This window comes from Narcine bancroftii, chromosome 3 (genome assembly GCF_036971445.1).
Source record: "Narcine bancroftii isolate sNarBan1 chromosome 3, sNarBan1.hap1, whole genome shotgun sequence".
NCBI classification, from domain to species: domain Eukaryota; kingdom Metazoa; phylum Chordata; class Chondrichthyes; order Torpediniformes; family Narcinidae; genus Narcine; species Narcine bancroftii.
In genome coordinates, this window is record NC_091471.1 from 345,072,849 (window position 1) to 345,099,198 (window position 26,350).

The 26,350-nt window shown below is 39.7% G+C and overlaps 1 protein-coding gene and 2 long non-coding RNA genes across 3 annotated transcripts in view; 2 read left to right on the plus strand and 1 right to left on the minus strand.

Annotated features, from left to right (window-relative positions):
• Nucleotides 1–26,350, minus strand: part of LOC138759330 (heparan sulfate glucosamine 3-O-sulfotransferase 3A1-like) — a 140,735-nt gene that overhangs the window by 30,104 nt on the left and 84,281 nt on the right. The gene's annotated exons all lie outside the window — the stretch shown is intronic.
• On the plus strand, nucleotides 71–2,953 carry LOC138759333 (uncharacterized). The gene is made up of 3 exons (XR_011354785.1): nucleotides 71–450; nucleotides 821–1,076; nucleotides 2,212–2,953. It is a non-coding gene; the product is annotated as an uncharacterized lncRNA (long non-coding RNA).
• LOC138759334 (uncharacterized) lies at nucleotides 13,241–22,452 on the plus strand. Its single transcript, XR_011354786.1, has 3 exons — nucleotides 13,241–13,421; nucleotides 19,984–20,127; nucleotides 22,222–22,452. It is a non-coding gene; the product is annotated as an uncharacterized lncRNA (long non-coding RNA).

Genomic DNA, 26,350 nt, shown 5'->3' on the forward strand with positions numbered 1-26,350 from the left:
CACCAGACTCTCATAAGCCTATCAGCCACCTGCGACATCACAAACACCAGACTTCACCCATCAAGGACATTTACAAGAGGTGGTGTCTTAAAAATAGCAGCCTCTATTGTCAAAGGCTCCCACCACCCAGGCTCCCTCTCACTCTGCTGCCATGAGGAAAAAGGTACAGGAGCCTAAAGACGAGCACTCAGCGGCACAAGCTCAGCTTCTTCCCCGCTGCCATCAGATTCCTAAATAATCAATGAACCAAAGGCACTGCCTTATTTTTCATATATATTTATTGACTTAAGGTGGTTTATAATACGAATGTTTCCACTATGAGGCTGCCACAAAACACCTAATTTTGTGATTTGTTCATGGCAATGAATTTTGAATCTGATTCTGACATGACCTTGGCCCTGTGTACAGCTCCCAATGCCATTCTCCAGCAATATACAGCCTCTTGTGCAAGTAAGTATCCCTTTAAATTTATTCTGTCTTCATTTCTTTGAAGACTTGAATTATCATTCAATTATAGAAGAAGATAGAGCATTAACTAAAGTAAAAACAGAAAAGCTGAAGGAACTCAGCTTCATGTCAGAAATATATATTTAACTCCTATGGATGCTGTGAGACCTATTGAGTTCTGCCAACTTTGCTGCGTTTTTACTGCAGTGTCTGCAGACTTTCGTGTTTCATGGCATGAATAGAATACATTTCGGTGGGCCATATTAATATTTTGCGTTTGAACAAGTATTAAAATATGAAATAATTCATTCATGAGATATTTTCATATTCTTATTACATTCTATATCTTCTATTTACTTTTTAAAAAATGTAGACATACATCACGGCTACAAGCCATTTCGGCCCACGAGTCCATGCTGCTCAATTAACCTACAACCTCTGGTACATTTTGAACAGTGGAGGAAACCAAAGCTCCCAGATGGAAGAGACAGGGAGAACATACCAACTTCTAACAGTGTGGGATTCGATCCCCAGTCCAGATCGCTGACACTGTAACTTCATTTAACACTCTGTGATGGAAGAAATTCCATAACACAAGCAAGTATTAACACCCTCCGTAAAATGAAAGGGTGAGAAAATACAGTAGCCAAACATTTCAATGTGTCAAAAATCCCAAGATGTTAAGCTGACCATACCAAAGTTGGCTGACAACCGTACGTTCTGTGACAGGGCTGGTTTCTTCAGTTAGGAAACAAAAGCAAGTTCTAACTCATTGCTGCCTCCGTTTATCAGCTTAATGGATTTGAACATAAAGTTGGCTAATTATAAGTCAAAGGAACTCCCACAATTCAAGCACATTTGCTCCATATAAGTTGAGGTTAGAACTTAATCGGAAAGCAAACAATGAGATGCTTGTAGAACTCAACGGGTCAGGTAGCATCCATTGGCATTTCTTACGACACTAAACAGTATCACTACATTCAAAGACTGGACTCATTTTTGCACAAACCATACATATACAACTCCAGAAATATCTTAGGAGATAGATGATGGACATTTATGCAGGGAAGATCAGGCAAGCAAAAGCAGAGAAACTCATAAAGTTCAGATCAGCATTGCTACAGCCTAGGGATACAGTTTTGTAAAATGTGATAAAACCATGAAAGCAAGCAAGCAACTCAACATGACAAGAGTCCTTTTGGAAAGGTCATCATGGAAAAAGCTATTGTCAGAGCATCAAATGTTTCACAAGACACCACACAAGTTGTGTTATTCTCCAAAGTATTCAAACTATCTCTATCAGTGACTCCCATCAGGATGGAAAAAGAAACAACCTAGGCTTTCTCATTGAATGTCACCTATGGTGTGAGTAGGGAGACCTTCAGACTCCCATCCATTGTACATGTTGAAGGCCCTCAAAGAAAGTGATAACAAGCTAATGATATCTCTCACAACTTATGTCCTATACCCTATTATCTCTTGCTGCCCCTCACCCAAGGAATTTCCTCTTTATAATGTGGTATCATCCCCTTTTAACTTTAGTCTCAATAGGGGGCCCAGATCTGAAACAGTAACTTACCATTCCTACCCATGGATTTCCATCTGACCCATTGAGTTCCTCTCGCAATTATTTGTCGCTCAAGATTCCAGCATCTGCAATCTTTGTGTTTCTCTAAAGGTTTCAGAATGTTGCTTTTATTTGATATGGAGAAGGGTATGGTCTTGTTATATTATTATGCTTTGATTACATATTTTGTCTTTCAGATTGCTTTAACTTCTAGGCCTGCTCGACATTGTGAATGTGGCTATAAACAAAGCAGCCACTGTTTTACATCCTGTACAGCAGTGAGTCTGCATAATTCATCACAGATACATGGGCCACACATTTGCAATTTGCACCTCCAGTGTTTCTGCTCAAAATACATCATCTTGAAGTACAAAAGAGGCTGCATTTCATTTTGCAAATTTATTGGGATTGAGTCAAGATGTTTTAATCAAATGGGCATATGCCTACATGTTGGCAATATGGCCTAACATTTGCCAGTGTTTATAGAAGAGATAAAGTGATTGAAGCAGTGGCTATGGGGCAAATGTAGCTCCTTTATAGCTTTGACAGCAATGACCGATGGCTTTGACCTTCCTTGTTGCCTACACCTGCCCATCCCAGCATGCTCTCAGTGATTGCTACTGCAGCTGCTTATTGGCTGACTTTTCATGTATAGTGTCAGGTCTCCGTGACCTTCACGCGATCTGACTTGGACGACATATGTTTGCACTCAGGAACTGGCTAGGTTTCTGCCACACATGCGAAAGTCATTGATTAAATCGAAACAAAGGTTCTCATATGATCCATTTACCTTCTCACCTGACTAAGCAATCGGGTCATTTACACGTCTTGGAGTACTGAGTTTCCCTGCTACCTTTAAAAGTTTGTGTGCAGTTTTTGTAATAAACTCAACCAACTGAGCTTGTAACTCCAGACTTCTGAGCATTATAATTAAAAGAACAAATGCAACCAAGAATGCTTCCATTTTTAGTCTTCGGTAAATTTAAAAAAATGAGGTACCAGTGTACAATTTAACATTGATGTACAAGATCCTGCCATTGCCAATAAAGTGTAAATGCAGTGTTAACATAGGTGAATGATAATGCAGATAGTTTAATAAAGTAATAATGAAATAGGTCTGGGTGTTACGAATCCAGAGGACCCCAAAACCCTGCAGCAATAGATATGCACAACAACAAAGGTTGCTTTTAATGATCTTTGAACATGAAAATAGAATCAAACTTTAACTTATCTCTTCTTTGGCTTGGCTTCGCGGACGAAGATTTATGGAGGGGGTAAAAAGTCCACGTCAGCTGCAGGCTCGTTTGTGGCTGACAAGTCCGATGCGGGACAGGCAGACACGATTGCAGCGGTTGCAAGGGAAAATTGGTTGGTTGGGGTTGGGTGTTGGGTTTTTCCTCCTTTGCCTTTTGTCAGTGAGGTGGGCTCTGCGGTCTTCTTCAATAGAACTTATCTCTATTGACTTACTTAACCCCCTTCTAATTCTAAGCGCATGTGTGTGTAAGTTCAGAAAAGTTCTTTGGTTCACAGTCCAATCTCACTGGTTGATGCAATTCTTATACTGTGGACATAATTTAACATTAATAAAGTTCACCAGGCTTTGGTGCTTAACAGGTAAATGGTTAGCACTCAGGAAGGTTCTTGATGGTTTTCAGAGACAGTTTTCTTGTTCCAGGACATCCACAACTGATTCCTTTTTAATCAGTCACTCCAGTGTCTTGCTGACGATACTTGCCCCTTTCAGGGTTCTCGAGATGATAACCTCTTTCTTTCAGGTCACCACAGAGTTCCTTTCTGTTTCTCCTATTCCAAGGGAAACACCAGACAGCCAGTCCTCGCCTCCTGCATGGACCACAAGGGCTTTAACCAGGCCGACTTCCAAAAGCTTGCCCTGTCCAAATCCCAGCTACTATCTGCTGGCTGTAACACTCTGGAATTGATATCTGTGTGTCTCTCTCCACTCTCTCTCTCTCCCTCCGACTCTGAAAGCAAAGCCCTGTTTTTTCTCTCCTCTCTGCTTGAAAAGATCACATGACCTTCCAGACAGTAGATTCTTTTTTTCCAGACAGAGGTGCTACTGCCTGTTGTTACATTTGTTGCCTTCTGCAAACAACACTCCATTATTGAAGTCTCTGAGCACGCTGCAAAAGTTCCTGCAAAAACTCTGTGTTTTAAAATGTTTGTGTGTGACCTGCTCTAACAAACCTTTCCCAATTTATCTCGCAAAACACATTTATATACTCTGTCACACTGGGGATTTATTTGTTGCTATCAGTTGCTAAAGAAAATTGGCAGCACTTCCCAGGGCTGTTGTAATGGCAGTATTGCTGCAAATGCAGACCCATAGAGAGCAGGGAGTGGGGACACAATTTTCCCGTAGGGTTCAACTGCCCAGTCCAATGGCTGTCAGCCCTGCACAGACTTTATGCGGCCTGTAAATGGAGCTGAAGGTGGTTTTATTTTAAAATACTGTGACTGCAGGGTCTGCGCCCAAGATGGCAGATCCTGTGATCAGTAGTCACAAGGGGTTACAGACTGCGGAAAAGCAGAGGACTGAGGCAGGGCACCAGAAAATGGGGAGAACGCCCTTCATTTGAGAAGGAGAAGCAGAGGAGACAACCATGGGACGGTCACAACAGCAGAAGACCAGTGAGGGGTTCTGTGGCGAAGGACCCGCAGGTGGTGGGCTGTTGGTGAAACGAGGTGAAGAACCCAAGCAGGCTGCGGGCTGTTGGCGACTGCAGTCGAGGGATGCACACCGGGCTGCGGACTCCTGGAGACTGGCTTGAGACTGGCTGAGGTACAAGAGGGTGCTGAGAGTGAGAAGGGCTCCTGAGGGGCCTCAGGTGCTGAAGGCTTCCTGATCATGTCGGTTTGGATCTGGAACTCGGGCTGCCGATGATTTGGACTGAAGTCTGTGTGGCTGCGGAGGTTGCGGGAACAATGGAAAAGAATCCACAGACACTCAGCGACTCTGAAGGAACTCTCTTTTATTCTTCTTTGACTGGGAGCCTGGCAATTTCTTCTGATGGTGAATCGTTGACTGCCTTACGGAAGACTAAATGCAATTTTGTGTAATGTTGCATCAGTTTTTGTTAAATGACAATAAAAGAATTTTGAACCTTGAAATTCCCAGTGGCCACCCATTTCAATTCCCCACCCCATTCCCATGCTGACATGTCTGTCCATGGACTCATGCGTCACCAGACTGAAGCAGCCCGCAAATTGGAAGAACAGCATCTCATATTCCGTCTGGGAACCCTCCATCTATGAGGCACTAACGTTGACTTCTCCATTTTCCATTAGCCCCCCAACCCTCATCTCTTCCCCTATCCCCATGTCTCTTTTCCTTTAGATCTGTCTCTCTTTACCTTTCCCTTTGTCTCCTTTCCTCCAGAGCCATCATCCTTCCCTGATCAATTCCAGCCTTTCCTTGCCTGTCCTCCTGTGCAGGTTCATTGCCGCCTTTTTTCTCTTTGGTCTTTGCCTTTGTCCCGCCTCCCCCAGCCTTTTTTTCCCAGATACCTGCCTGCTTTTGCTCAGACCTTGAGAATGGCCTCAGACCCAAAAACCGTCATATATCTTTACTTCCTCCCATGGATGCTGCACGACCTGCTGAGTTCCAGATGCACCATCAATAACTTCAAAGACTAGACGTTGCAGAGAAACGGGATGGATGTCCGTCCCTGTCGGCCAACTGTCCTGGACTGAGGAGAGGGGCTGTGGCACAGTCGCCTTTATTCAGGGTTCAGTGGGAGGAGCCTCAGGCAGAGTCAGTAAGGGGGGGGTGTTCTAGCACATCCAAACATATATACTGTGGTTTACCACAGTTCCTCCAGCATTTTTGTGTTTTTGCTATAATCACAGCATTTGCAGACTTTCATATTTCAATTAATTTAGTGAACATTCTCTGCAATGATTGCATGACATGACTTTCCCTCCTTGAACATGAAAGGCAAGTTGTGCACAATATTCTGGGTGTGGTTCTCTCCAAAGTTATCTACGTTTGCTGTTATGCCAATTCAATGAAGGCCAACATTTCACTTGTGTTCTTAATTACACACTTCACCTGCATGCAAAATCCTTCTGAAGATCAACATTTAATAGCCTCACACATTTTTATTAATATTTTTATGTTCTGCACTGTCAGGCCAATGTGGATAATCTCACTCTTGGATGAAGGTGAATTTTTATTTAATCTTCACCTTTACAAATAACACTGGACAACATTTTTTTTTCAAAAGGTTTGCTTCTGAAAAAGATGATAAACAACTTCAATCTGAACACAGGGATCATTTTAGATTTGCTGTATCACGTGGGAAGTTGAAGAAATATTAAATGAACTTTTCTTGAACTTGGCATGTTTAATCGCATTGCATTAGTTCAACTGTCCTAAAAATGTGTTGCCATGGATTTTCATTTGTACTCAGCATCTGATTCCTCTCATGTCAGCATCCAGTAACAATCACCCAGTATTGATTGGATTCCAGTTGCCCTGATACCATTTTTCCATGGTTTCAATGTCCTGGTGAAATCTTTCACCTTGTTTGTCGCTGACTGCACCAAGATCAGCAGGTAAATGTCCAAGTACGATTGCAGAAAAATAATCTGCATTTTATACCTCATGGTTTTGTATGCTTGAAGAAATAAGAACAAAAATAGGTTATATCAAAAAATAAAAGATGCGTGATAGAAAATTTTTAAGTGATTTTAGTGATCAGCAGGCCAAAATACATAAAATACACCCCAAAGTTTTCAGGAAGTAAAATCTTCATTGACCAGTATAATTAGTGTCAACTACCGAAGCGAGACCAGATTTTGGGGGGCTAACGCACAGAGTTACATTTCTCATTTGTTTCAATAAGGGAGCAACATTTCTTGGAACCTGGAAGCTGCTTGTATTTTCCAGCATATTTTTGAATGTGCCTTGTAAGTTGTAGAATCCTTTGGGAGTGGGATATTGGCTTACTTCTGCCAGGGAAACATTTATTCGTCATTTCCCACTGCCAGCAGTCGGCTTATAGTTTAAATATTTAAAACCTCACTGCTGGTATTCAGTCATTTAATGGACAAAACTGAATAGTTTCAGCAAAGCAGGGAAGAAGGCTTGCCCAGACTTGCCATCAGGTGAAGACCACCAAGACACAAAAATTTATCTATCCACACTGATCACAAACAAGTCTACAGTCCTAACCAAATAAATGAGGCAGTGATGAGGCCTGACATTTTACTTTAAATTTAAGAAGGAATATATGCAATGCATAACAATAATTTCAGGTACTTCTTTAATTTAATGGGAAGGTTAAATTTAATTTAGGTGGCACAGTTGGCAAAGAGGTTAGCGCAATGCCTTTAGAGTGTCAGTGATGAGGACAATGGTTCGAATCCCACACTTTCTGTAAGGAGTTTGTATGTTTTCCCCATATCAGCTCCGGTTTCCTCCCACTGTTTGAAATGCACCGGGGGTGTAAGTTGGGCAGGATGGATACATTGGCCTGTTACCGAGCTATACTTCTAAATTTAAAATTTAATATTAAATTTCCCTAAGAGGGTGTTCTTGAGCTAACTTTGTGAACCCATTCACTCCATCATCCTGTTACCTTGGGAATTCTTGGGCATGTACCTTTGACAATATATTCCCATCAGGTGTTTGACTTGGAGGTAACGGTTTTTCTATGAGAATACTGGGACATCAGATAGTCTGTGGTTAAAGTGCTATAACTTGCAGCCTCAGTGTGCCAGTGGATGAGGTGCAATGTTAAAAATTTTGGATTGAGTATTGATCAAGTAGTCAACATCATCATGATGTTGTTGAGCTGTTACTGAAAGCTGTGTTAGTGTTTTTCAAATTAGGAGACCTAGCCCTACACAAGAAATCGAAGTACAATCTTTGCGAGGCCATCGGGAAAGACAAGAGGTAGTGCTACCCTAGGCTCATGTGGCATAAGAACATCACGGACATCTAGTAACTATGCATACTAACAAGAAGCACAAGGCAAAGCCACACAACATAGTATGTATAACAGAATACTCCATGATATGCTTAATATGTTTTCTTTTGCAATGAACAGAACAGAGAGCTTGTGAGGCAATGACATCCACCTCAATTATTTCCTGCGCTCCTGCACGCACAGTCACTACTGCTGGACATCAGATCAGCCTTTAGAAGAGTGAACCCACAGGAAGCAAATGCCCCAGCTGAAGTCCCTAGACATGTCCTGACAGCCTGACTAGATCAGCTGATGGTCCTACTCATAGATATCTTTAACCTCTCCCTGAAACATCCCATAGTTCTCATCTGTTTCAGGAAAACCCCCACCATATTAGCATTTCAGACACACAGAATTACAGTCCTAAATGGCTACTGCCTGGTGGATCACTCATTCACTATCCGGAAGTGGTTTGAGAGGCTGATCTTGGCTCCAATCAACTTGAACCTTCCAGTCAGCCTGAACACACTTCAATTCACTGACCATCCAAACAGTTTCACAGCAGACATCATCTCCCTGGACTCCTGCTCGTCCTTGGAGTACCTAAGAACACTAAGAACACTCGATACCAGTGTTCCACATGGATATGTGCTCAGCCCCCGAGCATACTACCTCCACACGCACAACTGCATACTCCAGTACTGTTTCTGACTTGCTGATGACTTGCCCAGTCAGAGACCTGATTTCAAATAATGATAAGACAGAATACAGGAAGGATATTGAGAGTCTGGTGATCTACTGCCAAGATAACAACCTTTGCATTTAAATTTACATTAATAAAACATTTAAAGTGACCTGACCAGGATCTGCCACATTGATGTGATGATCAAGAAAGCACACCAATGCCTCTACTTCCATAGAAGTTCAGCAAGTCCCCCATGTCTCTGTTCAGCTGCAAGGTACGGTCGCTACTTCACCCAGGATCAGAAGAAGCTGTAGAAAGTGGTGAATGATGCTCAGGACATCACACACACCTCCCTTCCCTCCGACATCTCCATCCTCACTTCCCGCTGCCTGAGAAAGACAGTCAACGTAATGAAGGATCCATCCCACTCTCTTCTCCCTCCTCCCATCAGGGAGAATCTTCAATTGGATGAAATCGGATCCCAGCAGCTCTTGCGGTTCTACATTGCACTGCTGCACCCAGGAATTGACTTGCTGGAGTGCTTACAGAACGAACTCTTCTCACTGCATCAGATGTAATGTGGCAGTAACTTGACGATAGACATGAACTTCCCGCAGCTTCATTTACTGATGTACGTAGAGTGTATTCCATCACCTGACTGATCTGGGTATTTCTGGTGACAGAGAAATTTTTCTGAGTTGGAAGATGAGCTTGCAAAAAACCCAGCAAAATATTTGAACGTTCAATGGATGCTCTGTACCACGTTGGTGGGAATAGATATTATCGCCATTCCTATCTTTCAAATTAAATCTTAAACCTTTCAGACACAAGTTAAAAAAAATATCCCTTGGCACTCAGAGTATCCTGACAAAAGTTTATCCTTCAAAGGATTGATGAAGTGATCATTTAGCTCTCATGGTATCATAACCAAAGTTCTTCTTAACTAGTGAATTCCCTTTGTACCAAACAGCTTGCTTGCCTGCAGAAAGGTTCAGCCAAGGGAATTCACTAGTTAAGAAGAACTTTGGTTATGATACCATGAGAATGTATGATTCTTGTGTTCCTTCAGTAATCAGTAACAGCAGTCTCCCAGTTGTCTGCCACAGCCTTAATGAAAAATGCTTCGTGCTCCAGAGAAAGGAGATACCAACAAAGGAGAAACCTTGCAAAAATGCACCCTTCTAAACCCAAAAGTACCAAATAGGATGAGGTTTATTCTTGTGTCTTCAGAGTGCTGAATCCAAATTAAAATAACCAAGCATTTATTTCCAGTGTTTATCCCAACGTACAGCAATATAAACAAAAATGACTGAAGGACCGATGCCAAGAGATTAGTACATTAACAGTCTGGCAGTCAGGCATTTTCAAATCATGTCAATACATCTACAGTCTATTTACCACATTTCAGCAGAATTGTCCATTAAGTACACGTATGAAGTGAAAATGTCTTGGCAAATTAATTGCAGTTAATTAGATTTTTAAAACATTCACATCATCCTGAAAAAAATGATTGATGCGGTTCGCTACTCAGGTTCATAGGCGAATTGAGGAATTAGTTTGTGCTGGAATATAAAGACTTTTGGTAAAACTACAGGTGGAGATTAATCCTCCCCACCCCCCATCAGTTAGAATGCATAGAATGATATACGCAAGTTACTTGCGTGTTTCCCACACTAGCCTACTCACTAGATAAGGGCTACAGAAACAAATTTAATATATGTCATATTCAGAGTTCTGTCATTGATTTTTGGGCAAAAGTTCAAAGGATGTAGAAGCCCCAGCTCAAGCTCTTCATACTGCATTATTTTCCAGCTTATATCGAGTTCTGGTACTTGCATTCAAAAAGCTGAATGTCATCTCCAGTCTGAGTTGATGTAAAGTGACTGATGTTTCGATTAGGATTCCAACAACAACCATAAATCATTTTGGTAACTGCATGAAGATGCTAGTGTAAAATTGGTAGGAAAGTATGTCCAAGAATTTGAATGACGTAACTTTTTTCAGCATTCTGCAAGTAAAAACAAATCTTGGAGTGAACTTCAATGATAGCAAAACATCTTGTGCCACTGTAATTTCAACTTTATAATCCTGAGGTGCAAGGGATGATGTTTATCCTGGTGCAATCCACCTTTTCCGACAAAGCAGGGGGAAGCTGAATCATGTTTTCCCTAATTGCCTAATGTCGGGCATACCTGTATGAACATGTTGTTCCAACCAAGCACCATGTTGGAATGTCTGCCATGTCTAACTCCACAGAATCACCCCATCCAGTCCTGTCTTCAATCCTATCCCATGATTAACTGCATTGAAATTATTGTTCCAGATCCACCCCCATTTCATCTGAACCACTGACCTTGATTTGTTTTTCAGGCCAATGCAAGGTTTTAATACCTAGTTCATCACCTGACCATGATACCCATCTCCAATCCCAGTTTCCAGTGCAGAAGATGTGCACCAGCCACACTGCTCCCCCAAGGACCCAAGTGCAACTGGGATTTTCTGTGATGAGCCAATGTCTGAAGAGCTTGCACTCCTGGGCCTGTCTGGTCCAGTCTTCAGGCTATATACAGAAGATTTCAATTTAGCAATGAGTGGTAAAGCCTGGATTTAATCTGGCCAGGTAGCTCTGTCATTGCTAAATTTGTGGTGCCCATTTATAATGGATGCAGAATTTAATTGTCCTCTGGAACATTTTGAAAGTGATTATCAAACCTGGAGACAAGGCCTGACACTTCACCATTTTAGGTTTCTTCAGAGGCTGCTATACACAAAGTTGACAGAATCTCATATAATGTCTTTTGGAGTATTTGCCCAAACATAGAAAAGTGCAGCGCAGTAACAAGCCCTTCAACCCAACATGCCTTTGCCAAACAAGACGCCAAATTAAATTAGATCCCTTCTGAATGTACTTTATCCATATCCTTCTGTGGTGCACTGCTGGTGGTTGGATCATCACACCTTCTGTTCACCGCACATTCATCTGGAAGCTTTTTAATCTCTACTATTTAACCTGCTTCCACCATTTCCAGGCACCTACCACTCTTTGTATATAAAAACTTGTCCAACACATCTCCTTTAAACTTTTACTCTCTCACCTTAAATGGATAATCTTGGTTTTGATGATTTTACCCTAGACAAAAATATTCTGACCTTATCTACGCCTCACATCATTTTTTAAACACATCAGGTTTCCGTTCTGCCTCCAAAACTCCAGAGAAAACTCAAGATTGTCCATTTGCTCCTGATGTTCTGCCCTGTAATCGAGTGAGAATTCTGGTAAATCTCTTCTACATCCTTTCCAGAGCCTCCACATCTTGTAATCGGGCAACTGGAATTGCACTCAATACTCCGCGTGGTCAAACCATATTCTATATAGTTGGGTCCAATTCAAAGAAGACACTCTAAAACCTCCCCCTTCTAATTTCCTGCCAACCAAATAATCCTCCCACATTTCCCCAAAAGGGTTTTCCATGGGGCCTCTGTAAATGAAGCAGGCAGCTTGATATTGATGCTTTCATGTCAGCAAGAGCCTAGTTACATGTGTGACCAGTGCCAGAATGTCAGGTGGAGTAGACTAATAAGGCTCGCAATCCAATACCTACCAATCATTTTGGTTCCATCATGCGGCACTGAGAGTAAAGTGGATCTAGCCAAAGTATATTGAAAGATTCACATCAATCTTTATGCATGCATAAAGATCTCCCAAACTTTAAATTAACACTTGAAACATTACCATCCAAAAGAGATTCCATTCAAATGGCTACAGTAAGAATGTCACTCACATTAATACCATGTATATTAATCATAAACATTTCAACTTCAGTAAGTTTTTTAAAATATTTGCTTTAAACAAAACACAGCTGTGTGAAACACCCCATTAATTTCATTTAATATTTCTGCACTCTGTAAACTGCGTTCAATCTTTGGCAATTTCACCCTTTGAAAGGAGCAGAGATGAAGGTTCCCCAGCTGTTAATTGCGACATGCCAAAGTGTTTTCATATTCTGTCATTTGCAGTCATTACAGAAGGCCTACAGATTTCTTCAGCTTTCACTTTGTAAAAGTTTTATAGAACAGCTGTAGAAGAAATTGGTTTATTTAAAAAGAAACAACGTTAATAGAAGACAAAGGAATTTAGATGCACGTTAAATGGATGAAGGATGGCTTAACAGAGTGGATTGAGAGAGTACATCTGTGTTTTGTCCCGCTCTGTCACAAATGTGTGATGACATCCTTTTCCTGTAATGAGACCATTTAGCAACTTATGGAACATCAATCTAACTTTATTTACAAGTGAAATGTACAGAATTAGTGGCTTATAACAGGATTTAATAAACTCAAAGCTCAATATGATTTTGATCATTAATCCTTCTCCAAGTTTTATATTAGAATTTAAAGCCTGTGTTCCTTCATTATAACCATGACCTGTTTTTCAGTGCTACACTGTTTGCTCATCTGATATGAATTGGGGGAATTGAGATATCAGAATTACTATTTCGGTTCCTCCGTCCTCAGTTTGTTGTACATACTTGGAATGGCATTGGAAACTATTTCGCCCATTAGGTCAATACAGGCTCCAATTAGCTGCTATATATCATTCAATTTCCCTTTTTATTATTTTTGCCATTAATCTATACTAAGTAGCAAATTTAAAGCCACCAATTGGTCAATCATTATTTGGCTCTATCAAACTCTTTTGTTCCAGGTCTTCTCTTACATCACAAACACTTGCTGATTTAGGGCTCCATGGATGTCTGGTCTCCATTATCTTGGACCTCATGATGCTTATCAGGTAATAATTCAGACTGTACATATTAGCAGGCGTATCTAGTTATACCCCCATATCCGCTCTTCTTTGTTGAGCAGATAGCAAGAATGAGAGCTGAGTAATTATTCTCATTTAGCCCAGGGCTAAAGGAATTAATGCCTGTGGCTTGCTTCACTGTCACCTCTTAACGTACAGCAGGTAACTCCACACAATCAGCAATTTAAACCTTGGTAGTCTATCCTGGATGTAGCGTTCGGTTTCACACTGTGGAGAATGTGCATCAGAGGACTGATTATCACACTTACTAACATTGTACTCCATCTGCCAGATCTTTTCCCATTCATCCAGCTTAACTATATCCCTCTGCAGACTCTCCACATCCTCATTACAATTTGCTCTTTGGTGTCATCCGCAAACTTGGCTACACCACATTTTGTCCCATCCTCCAAGTCATCAATGTAAATGATGAACAGTTGTGGGCCTAACACTGACCCCTGCGGCACCCCACTTACCACTCTCTGCCAACCTGAAAAACTCCCATTTATCCCGACTCTCTGCCTCCTGTCAGACAACCAATTTTCAATCCAGGCCAATAGACTTCCCCGGACTCCACTTTCCTGTAACTTACTGAGAAGTCTCTTGTGCGGCACCTTATCAAACGCTTTCTGGAAATCCAAATATACAACATCAACCTGTTCCCCTCTATCCACCGCACCCATTATATCCTCAAAGAATCCTAACAAGTTTGTCAAACAAGATCTTCACTTTCTAAAACCATGCTGTGTCTGCCTGATTGAACCCTTACGTTCCAAAAGTTTCACTATTTCATCTTTAATGACGGCTTCAAGCATTTTTCCAACTACAGACGTCAAGCTAATTGGCCGATAATTTCCAGTCTTCTGCCTACATCCCTTCTTAAAAAGTGGCGTGACATTTGCTGTCTTCCAGTCTGCCGGGACCTGCCCAGAATCCAAAGAAGTTTGGTATATGACCACCCATGCATCAATTATAACTTCTGCCATTTCCTTCAGAACCCTTGGATGCATATCATCAGGACCAGGTGATTTGTCTGGCTTTAGTCCCATTAGTTTCTCCATCACTACTTCCTTTGTAACAACTATTTTATCAAGGCTCGCCCCAACATTCGCATCCTTAACTCAGAACTTGGGCATGCTGGACGTGTCTTCCACCTTGAAGACTGACACAAAATATTTGTTTAATGCCTCGGCCATTTCCTCATTTTTTGCTACCAGTTTTCCTTTCTCATCCTCCAAGGGTCCTATGTTAACTCTGACCACCTTCTTCCGTTTTATATATTTATAAAATTTTTTGCTTTCTGTTTTTATATTTTGTGCCAATTTACTTTCATAATCCTTTTTCCCATTTCTTATTACCCGCTTTGTAACCCCTTGTGGTCTCTTAAAGTTTTCCCAATCTTCCAGTTTCCCACTGCTCTTTGCAGCTTTGTACACCTGTGCCTTCAATTTTATACTCTCCTTTATTTCCTTTGTTAACCACAGTTGATTTTTCCCTCCCTTGCTGCCCTTTTTCCTGACCGGAATATATTTTTGTTGAGCATTACAAAATATTTCTTTGAAAATCTTCCACTGTTCCTCAACTGTTTCATCAATTAGCCTGTGCTCCCAGTCCACTCTGCCCAATTCCTCCTTCATCCTATGGTAGTCACCCCTGTTTAAGCATAATATATTAGTTTTAGATCTAACTATTTCCCCTTCCACCTGAATGAGAAATTCAATCATACTATGATCGCTCTTTCCCAGATGGTCTCTGACTATTACATCATTTACTCTACCTATCTCATTGCACAACACTAGATCCAGGAGAGCATTTTCTCTTGTTGGTTCCTTAACATGCTGCTCAAGAAAGTTATCGCGGATGCATTCTATGAAGTCCTCTTCCAGACTCCCACGACCAACTTATTTTCCCAATCTATGTGGAAGTTAAAGTCCCCCATGACTACTGCCGTATCATTATTACATGCCTCACTTATCTCTCTATTTATTTCCTGTGCCACTAAACTATTGTTATTTGGTGGGCGATAGATAACACCCACCAATATTTTTTTCCCTTTGTTATTCTTTATCTCTACCCAAATGGACTCAACATTATGCTCTTTAGATCTTATATCATTCCTCACTACTGCCTGGAGCTCATCTTTGATTAAGAGTGCAACTCGGGGGGGCGTGGCAAGATGGCGTAGGGAGCGGACGTGCCTTCCCGGTCTCCCCCAGGCAGTTATATAAATACCCGTTTTAAGAATATTTATTTTCTGTTAAAAGTCTTTGTTTTGTTTATCAATTGTTTTTAGTTTAAAATGGCAACAAAGATTAAGGAAAATAGAGTTCAAATACAGAACAAAACTACACTCTCCGACTTTGGAAGAAACTCGGCCTACTTGCCCAGACAGAACCATGGAGTCAAGGCTGGAATCTTCTTAAGAACGGAGCTCATTAATGGGACTGTCGGATAAGCTGGCCTTGGACACCCCTCTGAAAGATGGTGATGAATATTGATTTGAAATGTTTTATGAAGATAAATTGCAGTAATTGGCATTGGTTGCCCGTGAGTTTTAAAAATCCAGATAACATTAAAGTTTATTAGTGATTTTTTTTTGGATGGAATATCGGAAGGATGAACTTATTATCTATAAATACAGAACAAAATTACATTCTTTGACTTTGGAAGAAATTTGACCTATTTGCCCAGACAGAGCCGGAGTTGGTGCTGGAATTTTCTCAAGAACAGAACTTATTAAAGTTGATTTCGGACTCCTTTTTGAAAGATGGCGACGAATGTTGATTTGAAATATTTGAAATATTTTCTGAAGATAAACATATATATGGAACTCCTTGACCTGCAATAAGGTTTATCAGTGATTTTTTTTTGGATGGAATATTGGAAGAGTGAATTTATTATCTGTGAGTATGCATACATTGCAAACAGATTTTAATAGTTTTGAAAAGGTTTTTTTTAAACTAAACAACAAGATCAGTTTAATATTGAGAAAATTGGAAAAAACGGAAACTTTATTATTAAATTTGGAAATTCAGTAGAAAGAAACTATGAACAAGATTGATGATTTATAAAATTAAAGTCGAAGGAGCAATGTCCGAGAAGAGTTAAAAATTTTGAATAAGTTTTTCTTGAAAATAAACAATAATTTCAACTTAACATTGAGAAGATTGACAAAGTGGAAAATTTGATATTAAATTGGGAAACATAGAAGAAAGAACTTATGAATAACATTGATGCTTTAGAAGATCAAGACCGAAGGAATTATGTTCAAGAAAATTTTAAAAGATTTGAAAAAACTTTTTTTGAAAGTAAGTTACAAATTCAACTTGAGACTGAGAAGAATGGAAGATTCGGTGTTGAACTGGGATGTTCAGAGGTGTTTTAATTCAGTGGATGAAATTCAGGAAGACTTGAAAAAAAAAATTAAAAAAAAAACTTTTATTGATTGTAAACAATGTTTAACTCAGTGTTGGGAGGGTGGAAAGGGTGCAAAATTTAATATCAAGTTTGGATTTTCAAAAAAAAGAGTTTATGAATAATATTGGTTAAATTGATGGACCGGGGTTTTATGGATATAAGAAATGATGATTTTTCGGTTTATACGTGTATTTTGTCTGCCTGGGGTGGGGGGGGGAGGGAGTGGTACTTCTGCTCCCGAAAGTCATATGCCACTTGTGGTTTATACCACACCCATTTGGGTTTTTGGGAATTAACCACCACAAGGTGGTTTCCTAAGGGGTTAGGGGAGGTGGGGGGGGGGGTGGGTGAAAATTTGAAAATTATTTAGTATCTATTATGTAATATTATACTAAGTCAATTTGAAATGAATGTATGGAGATACTATAAATAAATTTTGGAAAAAAAAAGAGTGCAACTCCACCTCCCTTACCATCCTGTCTATCTCTTTGCACCATCTGATACCCTTGAAAGTTTAATTCCCATTTAGGGTCACCTTGTAGCCATGTTTCCATGATGGCTACCAAATCATAGGCATGGGTACCGATTTGCACCTCAAGTTCACTAACCTTATTTCTAATACTGCGGGCATTCATATAAAGTGCCCTTATGCTCTTTGTCCTTTTAATATCTAGTGACTTCTGTAACCTTTTCTTTTGATTTTTCTGCCCACTATTTTAGTCTGTAATTTTCTTAACACTATCATTGACTTACAAAAAACTTCATTTCTACTTATTACATTAGAAAAAGAATTAGATTAGAAAGCAGAATTCTTACAATCATGGTTTCTTTGCCAAAGTCAAAGGTAAACCAATTTATAAATTCTTGAAAAGGGGAATAATTTATGTTTCAAAAATAAAGCTAAAATTTAATAATAGAAAGAAGAGCATTTCAGATATGTTAATTCATGTGGAAGATAGAGAATGGCCCGTAATTACAGAGTGTGAATGACAGCTGGTCAGTAACTATATACTAACAGTGAGTGTTTTATATGAAAAGTTAGTGGTAATTATGTAAAAGAAAACTGAATAAATACTCTGGCATATCTAATTTAAATTTAATTTAAATTTTGAATGTCTGCCCTGGATATTTTAAAAATCACAAGCAATAGGATTAGCCAGTGAAGAACAAATGAGGGTTTTCTATGTATTTTTCTCATCATGTTTACTCTGGCAACATTTCCTTCTTGATAATGACTCACTCTTGCCTGCTGCCTCCCTTTTTAATTAAGAATATGCCTGTGCTGGTTCTACAGTTTAGCTGCCTGTGCCAGGGAACCTAATCCTAACTTCATCGTGTATCCACTAATGCTGTGTGCCTCACTAGAATTGAGGCAACATTCTCTGAAGACAAGACCACCTGATTGGCATTGTCACAAGCGCACTCTGATGTGTATGCGCGTGCGCTTGCCTTAATGTGTTACGTCTGGGCAGCAGATTATCTCAATGATAATTCTCTTTGCTATTTCATCAAAGCCTCACACTGTCAAAAAATAGAGAAGTTGGATTGCAGCAGCCACCCATTTTTAAAATAAATTACATGAGGACATCATCTGCTACTCAGAACTATGGTAGAAACAATAGGGGACCGGAGAAGACAAAATGAGCATTATTTTACAAGGGAATTGATACTTCACATCCCCAGTGGGTGTTTAAGGCTAAGTCAATTGCATCGAGTTTTGCTCTTTGTTGCCCACAGAAGTTTGTTTCCACAGCTCAACCAAGTTAACATTCAGCCTTCAGTGAAATGTAATCCTACACCCATCAGACCCAAGGGAACATGGAAACTTTCTGGAAACCTCACTGCAAAGGGTCAACAGGTGAAACTCAGTTTTAAAGACCCAAGTCACTGAGATGTTTTACTGGATTGGCCTCAGCCCTTGTTATTTGTATTTTCACTCTTGAAATCCAAGTATAAGACTGCACAACAATGGTGCTTCTCTCTTCAGAATGTAAATATTCTGACTAACATACACAATCAGCAAGGATGACAAGCTGGCTTTGAAATTCCTGATCCACTGGCAGGTAACAGCTGCTCACAAAGCTTACAATTACTTGCCCCCATCACGGTATAACTCTTGTTGGATGTGACGCGTCATTGGATTGGTAAAGTGTTCCTAGAATAAACTGATTCTGAATGCAACTTCACACAGTAAGTGATGCTATCCTGAATGTTAAACTGCTTGATTTGAAAATTAAAAGAAATATATTATTTGAATGTTTTTGAATGTTTGGTGAATGATACCAGCCATTGCAGATACGCGAATAAACATGTTTTAAAAGCTAATGAATGTAAGGTTGGGGGGGAATGTTTGTGTAGATGTAAAACCACTAATTTTAACTGAATTTATGATCTTGTCATATTTGTTCAATTAACATTCACAAAGTGGTATTTTTCAAACTGTTACAAAAATGGCCCCTTGCCCAGTGTGAGTCCAGGTCTGATTGAGTCATTTGTAATGGAAGAATATAATGACAATTTATTTGACCACCTTGGCTGGAAAGATCAAATTAGTTTTCAATCCCAAAGGGCCTGCACCCATATGGCCAAATATTCCTTGTAAAATTCAATATTAAATAGAAAGACTTCTTATCAGTATGTCATGGTATAATTTCTTTATTCTTATTTTTATTGCATTATGTAAATATCTCAAAGCAAAAATGCATTCACTACATTTTTGCATTTTTCATGAATTGAATAAGAATTTGGCCAGGGTTGCAGAAGATCTCCAACTGTTTCCAGAAGTAAAGACTTAAAGAATTTTAAACCTGATTTTGTTCACTGAGCCATTCCCATCATGGAAGTGACACATTGCATTGGACTGAACTGAAAGTAATAATATTACAAAGTTATTCTTAATTGTTATCGAGCTTACATTTCTTATTTAGTTGGTCCTGCTGCTGCCACTCCTCTTTAGAAATATAGAACACACCTTTTTTAAAAATTCTAACTGTAACAAAACAATTAAGTTGAGTAAAGCTTGGAAAGCAGCTACCAAATTTTTCATTCTCATAACATATGGTTTAAGTGTATTATTTATTGTAGTGGAAAAAGGTAACATTCCCACTGAATAAACTGGATTTTTGTTTTCTAGGGTGTTGCATTATTGATTGGGGGAGCTGGTTTCATCTTCAAGCAACTTAAAGGAACAAAACAGCAGGGCACCTTTGAAGTATTTGTGGATGATTTTCAATAGCTGACCTGATAGAAACAAGCAGGCCAAAATTCCTTATTCCTAGTGAGCATTTATCCATCATTTAAAGATATCTAAACTATAGCCTACAAATGAATTGGATTGGAAACTATTGTTTTGCCTTATCAAAGGGGAGCATCTCAAAGACATAAAAATGCTGCAGATTCTGGATATGTAAACAAAAGCAGAAAATGCTGGATAACTTCAGAGAGTCAAGGTAGCATGAGTGGAAAGTGAAACAGTCAACATTTCGGGTCTGCAATCCTTCATCAGAACATGGAGAGATATGTACGAGAGTCACCCTAAAAACATAAATAGATATTCTATCATGCAGTAAGATTGCCTTTATGTGCCTTTCCTCTGGGACATCGCAATATTGATGGATGTGAGATCACGGATAAAATAATTTGGGAGATGGGTATGACAGATGTGTAAATAAAATAAAAAAAAGAATTGGATGGAATTGAAGAGAGGATCAGGTTCAATAGTCAGGTGGGAAGATATTTTGGGAAGATGAGTTAAAAATAAATAGGCAGATAACAGGAGGTGGCTGCTGTGAATATTGGCAGAAAAGTAGGGGTGGTGATGATGGTTGAGAATAAACGATGAAGACAAAAATTTAAAGGAGTCACCTCCTGGAGGAGAATGTATACATCTAACTCTCCAGCAACTGCCAGGTAAGGTCATGCCTTTAACTGAAATAGTTGACTTCAGACATCTAGCTGAGAACCGCTTCCATCTTCAATCATATCTTTGCAAGCAAAGTCATATGAGCACACTATGTAGTATGCCTTCACTGTGTATACCTAGTGGTTTCTTTGCTTTGGTTTTTGATTTCCACACAAGCATCAGGAACAATTTCAGCCGACAACATCCTACTCCTAACTTCCAATAGTCTGGACACCACAGATGTAGAAAAACGTACCTTTTTAAAATTTTGCCCAGTGCATCTCCAGGTGTGGTTTAGATGCGATGCCTCTGGATTAACGTTAACTATACTGATGTAAGTTATTGTCACTGCATTGTTTCCCTCTTAATTAATGCCCAAAGGGCAGATTGAGTGCTAATTGGCACACTGTGGTAGCTTGCACTGTGCAATATGGCTAATATTACCCTGCATTATGACAGTGAATATGCTTTAAAAGTATTTTGTTGACTGTAATGTAAGACAGGTTATGAAAGATGATAATACAAAAACATAAAAAGTAAGACCAGGAGCAGGCTCCTGAATCCAGCCTCAGCGTTTAAAATAATCATTCAATAATCATGACTGATCTGCCCTGGACCTCATGTCCACTTCTGTGTCAATTCCCCATCACCTTCAATATTTTAGAAACTTTTTCTATTTGCTCTTTAAGGAACCCCAACCTTCCTGAGGAGACCAATCAATATATTTACCACCATCTGCCAGAAGAAGTTCCTGAACAATTGATAACTCTTTGTTTCTCTTTTTCTCCTTTTGCACTGCCATTGATTTATTCTCATCTAGGGAGATTGGTACATGATGAAGAGTTTTGAAGCAGATTGAAATAAGGAACACTCAGTTCCAACTATTTCAGTTAGACACTGTGTTACCTGTTTGCGATAAATTTGTGACATTTCCCCAATTAAACTAAAAAGGTTGGATAATATTGTAATATTATCAAATATCCCATCAACAGTAATGGAAATACATTGCAAGGCTTTTCGTATCTTAAAAGATAAAACTTGTTGGTTCAATTTATGACTTTTTTTTGTTGAATGTTAAAAACCCCCACCGAAGAAAGTTGATCAACTATCTCGATCTCCAGAAATACTACAAACTCTCCTGTTGCAAAATTTAAAAGTGTTTTAAAAGTGATTTAAATCAGTGTTTAGATTTACTTTGTTCAGTATTTAATATTTATTATAGATTCAGTGTTTTCGATAGCTATGAATAAGTGAGTTGTATCAAGATGGATTGCTTTGTTTAAACCCATTAAATGACAACTCAGGAAATAATATAAAACCATGGACACACATTATTAATATGCTAAGAACTATGTAAAGTAAATATTTGAATCTAGAGTAGAATCTCTCTGAGAGACTCAAATGATTTAGGTTTCCCTGATATATATCTTTCAAATAGTGATATAATGATTTAAAATTGTTTGTGAATAGGTTTCACGAGTATCATCAAAACACCCCTGTATGGATTGACTTTATCACGATTCCAGTGGCCCTTGGTTAAACCTTACTTGAATATATTACCTTCAATCAATTCAAAATCCGTCATCTTAATTTATGAGCGCGCATTTCCATTAAGATGCCAAAACATCAATTATACAGTCTTTTGAAAAATGACCAGAGAAGGCATATGGATTGGACATTCGTTTCTTGACTGTTATCCATCCTGTACCACTATTTTATGGCTACAGAACCAACCTAACTGCAATTTGCCATTAAAATTAATTGGTGTCATACATTATGTAAAGTTTTCAAATTCTGAAGAATTCATATCAAAGCAATTTTTTAAAACAATGCATAAATAAAAAAATGGTATAAATTATTTAAGACTAGAAATTAATATTGCTGATATTAAGGTTTTCATGGAATATTTGTCTGCTAGGTCATCCACATATGGTAACTAATGTAAAAGGTTAGAATCAATAATAGAGAAAATGTAACTGCTGAATTATTGTGAAAGCTCAACTAGTTCAAAAAGCACTTGAGAAGGAGAAATCCATCTTCCTCACCTAATCTGGCCCATTATTTGACTCCAGACCAATAATGGCTTGTAACTGTTAACTGAAACTAGGCAGCTACTCAGTTCCACCAAATCAAAAAGGATAATGTATATTGAGATTGGCGTCAACCTATCAATCTAGCATGAACCTAGGTATTGGGTTTGGGCAAAACAAAAGCACTCCAGACCAATAAATCCTGCAATCTCCACAGTTTTAGAGAGGCATTAGAATCACAAAGATCCAATCTGCTTTACGGCCTTAAATCAAATGTGAGCAATGCTGAATTCCAGAAAACTTAGTATGACTACCTTTGAGAACAGTAGCATTTTTCCAATCACAGCATCAATGTTCTCAGTAAAGCTAAAGTCAATGAGTTTTGAGGAGAGGTTTTTCCCTTCTTGGGACCATAATTAGCATGACGCAAGATGGTCGGAATATTTGGAGTCATTCCTTTGGGCATTCCCCAAGTCATAATCTTCTAGAGCTTCTCCTTTGGTGGGTTCCATTACATTGGGAGTGGAGATGTTTGCTGCTGTTTAGAATCTGTGGCGTGATCAATAACCACAAGCAGATATTAAGCAAGTGATTAAAGGCTTTAATATCTACATGCTGCTGGCCCAGATCCAAGGCTGGGAGGAAGGGAGGAGACTAGGGCTATCAGCCTTTATTGGGAATCTACAGGGAGGAGTTACAGGGTTGGAGGCAGGCCAACCTGTACAGTCTAGTGAGGTCACCTCCTGCACTACTATGTCATACCACAAAATCATTCACAGTTCCTCAGTTAATAAAGTAGTCCCTGCCTGCCAGCAGCAAGTTGAACAAAACTCAGTCTTAGACTAAGAGGTGGAAAGTAACATTCATGCCACATATCTGCGAAATAATGACCTTCTCCAACAAAAGAAACCCCCCAAAGACAAAATACTATAGACCAGAAATTCTAGTACACTTAAGAAGATGTGGTGGATTGGGGCAATGCAATATAAACATGGACCTATTTTGTCTGTTCCTTATAACAATGTATGTGTTCGTGCTATTTCCATCATAGATCATATCTCCTGGTTCCTTTACTAGAAGACATGTTGGGAATCACTGGAAAATGTGTTCAATGGGGAAGGTTGCATGATGCAATTGCTAAAATGTGTGTTTACAACTAGTAGTCTTATATTTAAACTTTCCAAGGCAATATATTAACATTTTCTCCATTGCCCACAACAAATTTGATATGATCTCATATTGAGGTCAACCATGATGCAAATTGCTTTCACCAGATTCTCAAATGTTTGAAATAGTGCAAACATTGCATTAGAGCATTGGAGAATGTCAAAAAGCATGCAGAATTTCACCCTCTGAAAGCTCTGTCAAAATGGGATGAAAATATCAAATGAGAGTAGAAAGTCAATGGGGCTGAAAGCAGCAATGATCTTTGACAACTGCACATCAGATGGTTTCAAACGTTACTGTCCTTTTGGAAAATATTTGAAGTGTTTCTTAACGTTCCTGGCTCCCTTGAGACATAAAGTATGCACAGCTAGATTTGCCTCAGCAAGTTATACTGTCCCATTAAAAAAGCATGGATAGAACAGAAATCCACAGCACAGTACAGGCCCACACAGTGTTGTGTGGCCTAATAACCTACTCTAACAACTGCCTAGAATTTCCATTCTGCAAAACCCTCCATTTTTAGCAGTTCTATAAACCTATCTATCTAATAGTCTCTTTAATTATGCCATTTGTACCTGCCTATCCCATCACTGCTGGCAGCACATTCCATGCACCCTGCACTCTCTGTGTGGAGAAGTTAACTCTTAAATCTTCCTGTAGCAGGTAACTTAAAACTATGCCCCTCATGTTATGTATTACAGCCCTGGGAAAAAGCCTTTGGCTATCCACACGATCAATGACTCTCATCACCTTATATACCTCTATGAAGTCACCCCTCCGTTGCACCAAAGAGAAAAAAATCATGTTCAGTTAACCTATTCTCATAAGGCATGCTCCCTATTCCAGGTAGCATTCCTTTAAATACTCTCTGCACCCTCTCTACAACATCCACATCCTTCTTGTAGTGAGATGACCAGAAGTGAACACAATATTCTAAGTGGGGTTTAACAAAAGTTTATATTGCTACATTTCATCAGATGCAAGGATCGACAATGAGATAGACAACAGACTCGCCAAGGCAAATAGCGCCTTTGGAAGACTACACAAAAGAGTATGGAAAAACAACCAACTGAAAAACCTCACAAAGATAAGCGTATACAGAGCCGTTGTCATACCCACACTCCTGTTCGGCTCTGAATCATGGGTCCTCTACCGGCACCACCTACGGCTCCTAGAACGCTTCCACCAGCGTAGTCTCTGCTCCATCCTCAACATCCATTGGAGCGCTTTCATCCCTAACGTCGAAGTACACGAGATGGCAGAGGCCGACAGCATCGAGTCCACACTGCTGTCACATCTCCAGATAGGAGGACCATCGCCTTCCCAAGATCGTGTTATATGGCGAGCTCTCCACTGGCCACCGTGACAGAGGTGCACCAAAGAAAAGGTACAAGTACTGCCTAAAGAAATCTCTTGGTGCCTGCCACATTGACCACCGCCAGTGGGCTGATAACGCCTCAAACCGTGCATCTTGGCGCCTCACAGTTTGGCGGGCAGCAACCTCCTTTGAAGATGACCGCAGAGTCCACCTCACTGACAAAAGGCAAAGGAGGAAAAACCCAACACCCAACCCCAACCAACCAATTTTCCCCTGCAACCGCTGCAACCGTGTCTGCCTGTCCCGCATCGGACTTGTCAGCCACAAACGAGCCTGCAGCTGACATGGACTTTTACCCCCTCCATAAATCTTCGTCCGCGAAGCCAAGCCAAAGATATAGCTACAACATTACCCCATGGTTCTTGAACTCAATCCCACAGTTAATGAATGCCAACACACATACGCCTTCATAACAGCACATGAAGTAGCATTAGTGTTCTGTGGATGCAAACCCTCAGTTCCTCCACACAGCTTAGAGATCTTCCACCAACATTATATTCTGCCTTCAAATTTGACCTATTGAAATGAACCACTTCATATTTTTCTGGGTTAAACTCCATCTTCCACTTCTCATTCCAGCTCTGCATCTTATCAATGTCCCTCTGTAATCTCTGGCAATCCACAGTGCCATCAACCTTCATATCATCTGCAAATTTACTAACCCACCCTTCCACTTCCTGATCCAGGTCATTTATAAAAATCATAAAGAGGAAGGGTCCAAGAACAGATCCCTCCAGAACACCTCAGGTTATTGAACTCCGTGCACAACCACTTTCTGCCTTCGCTAGGCAAGTCAATTCTGCACCCACAAAGCAAGGCACTCTTGGATTCCATACTTCCTTCCTTTCTCAATGAGCCTTGCATTGGGAACCTTATCAATGCCTCACTGAAATCCATATACACTACTCTACCTTCATCAATATGCTTAGTTATATCTTCAAAGAATTCATTTAGGCTTGTGAATCATGACCGTCTCTTGATGAAGCCATGCTGACTATTCCCTAATCAGATTATGTCTCTCTAA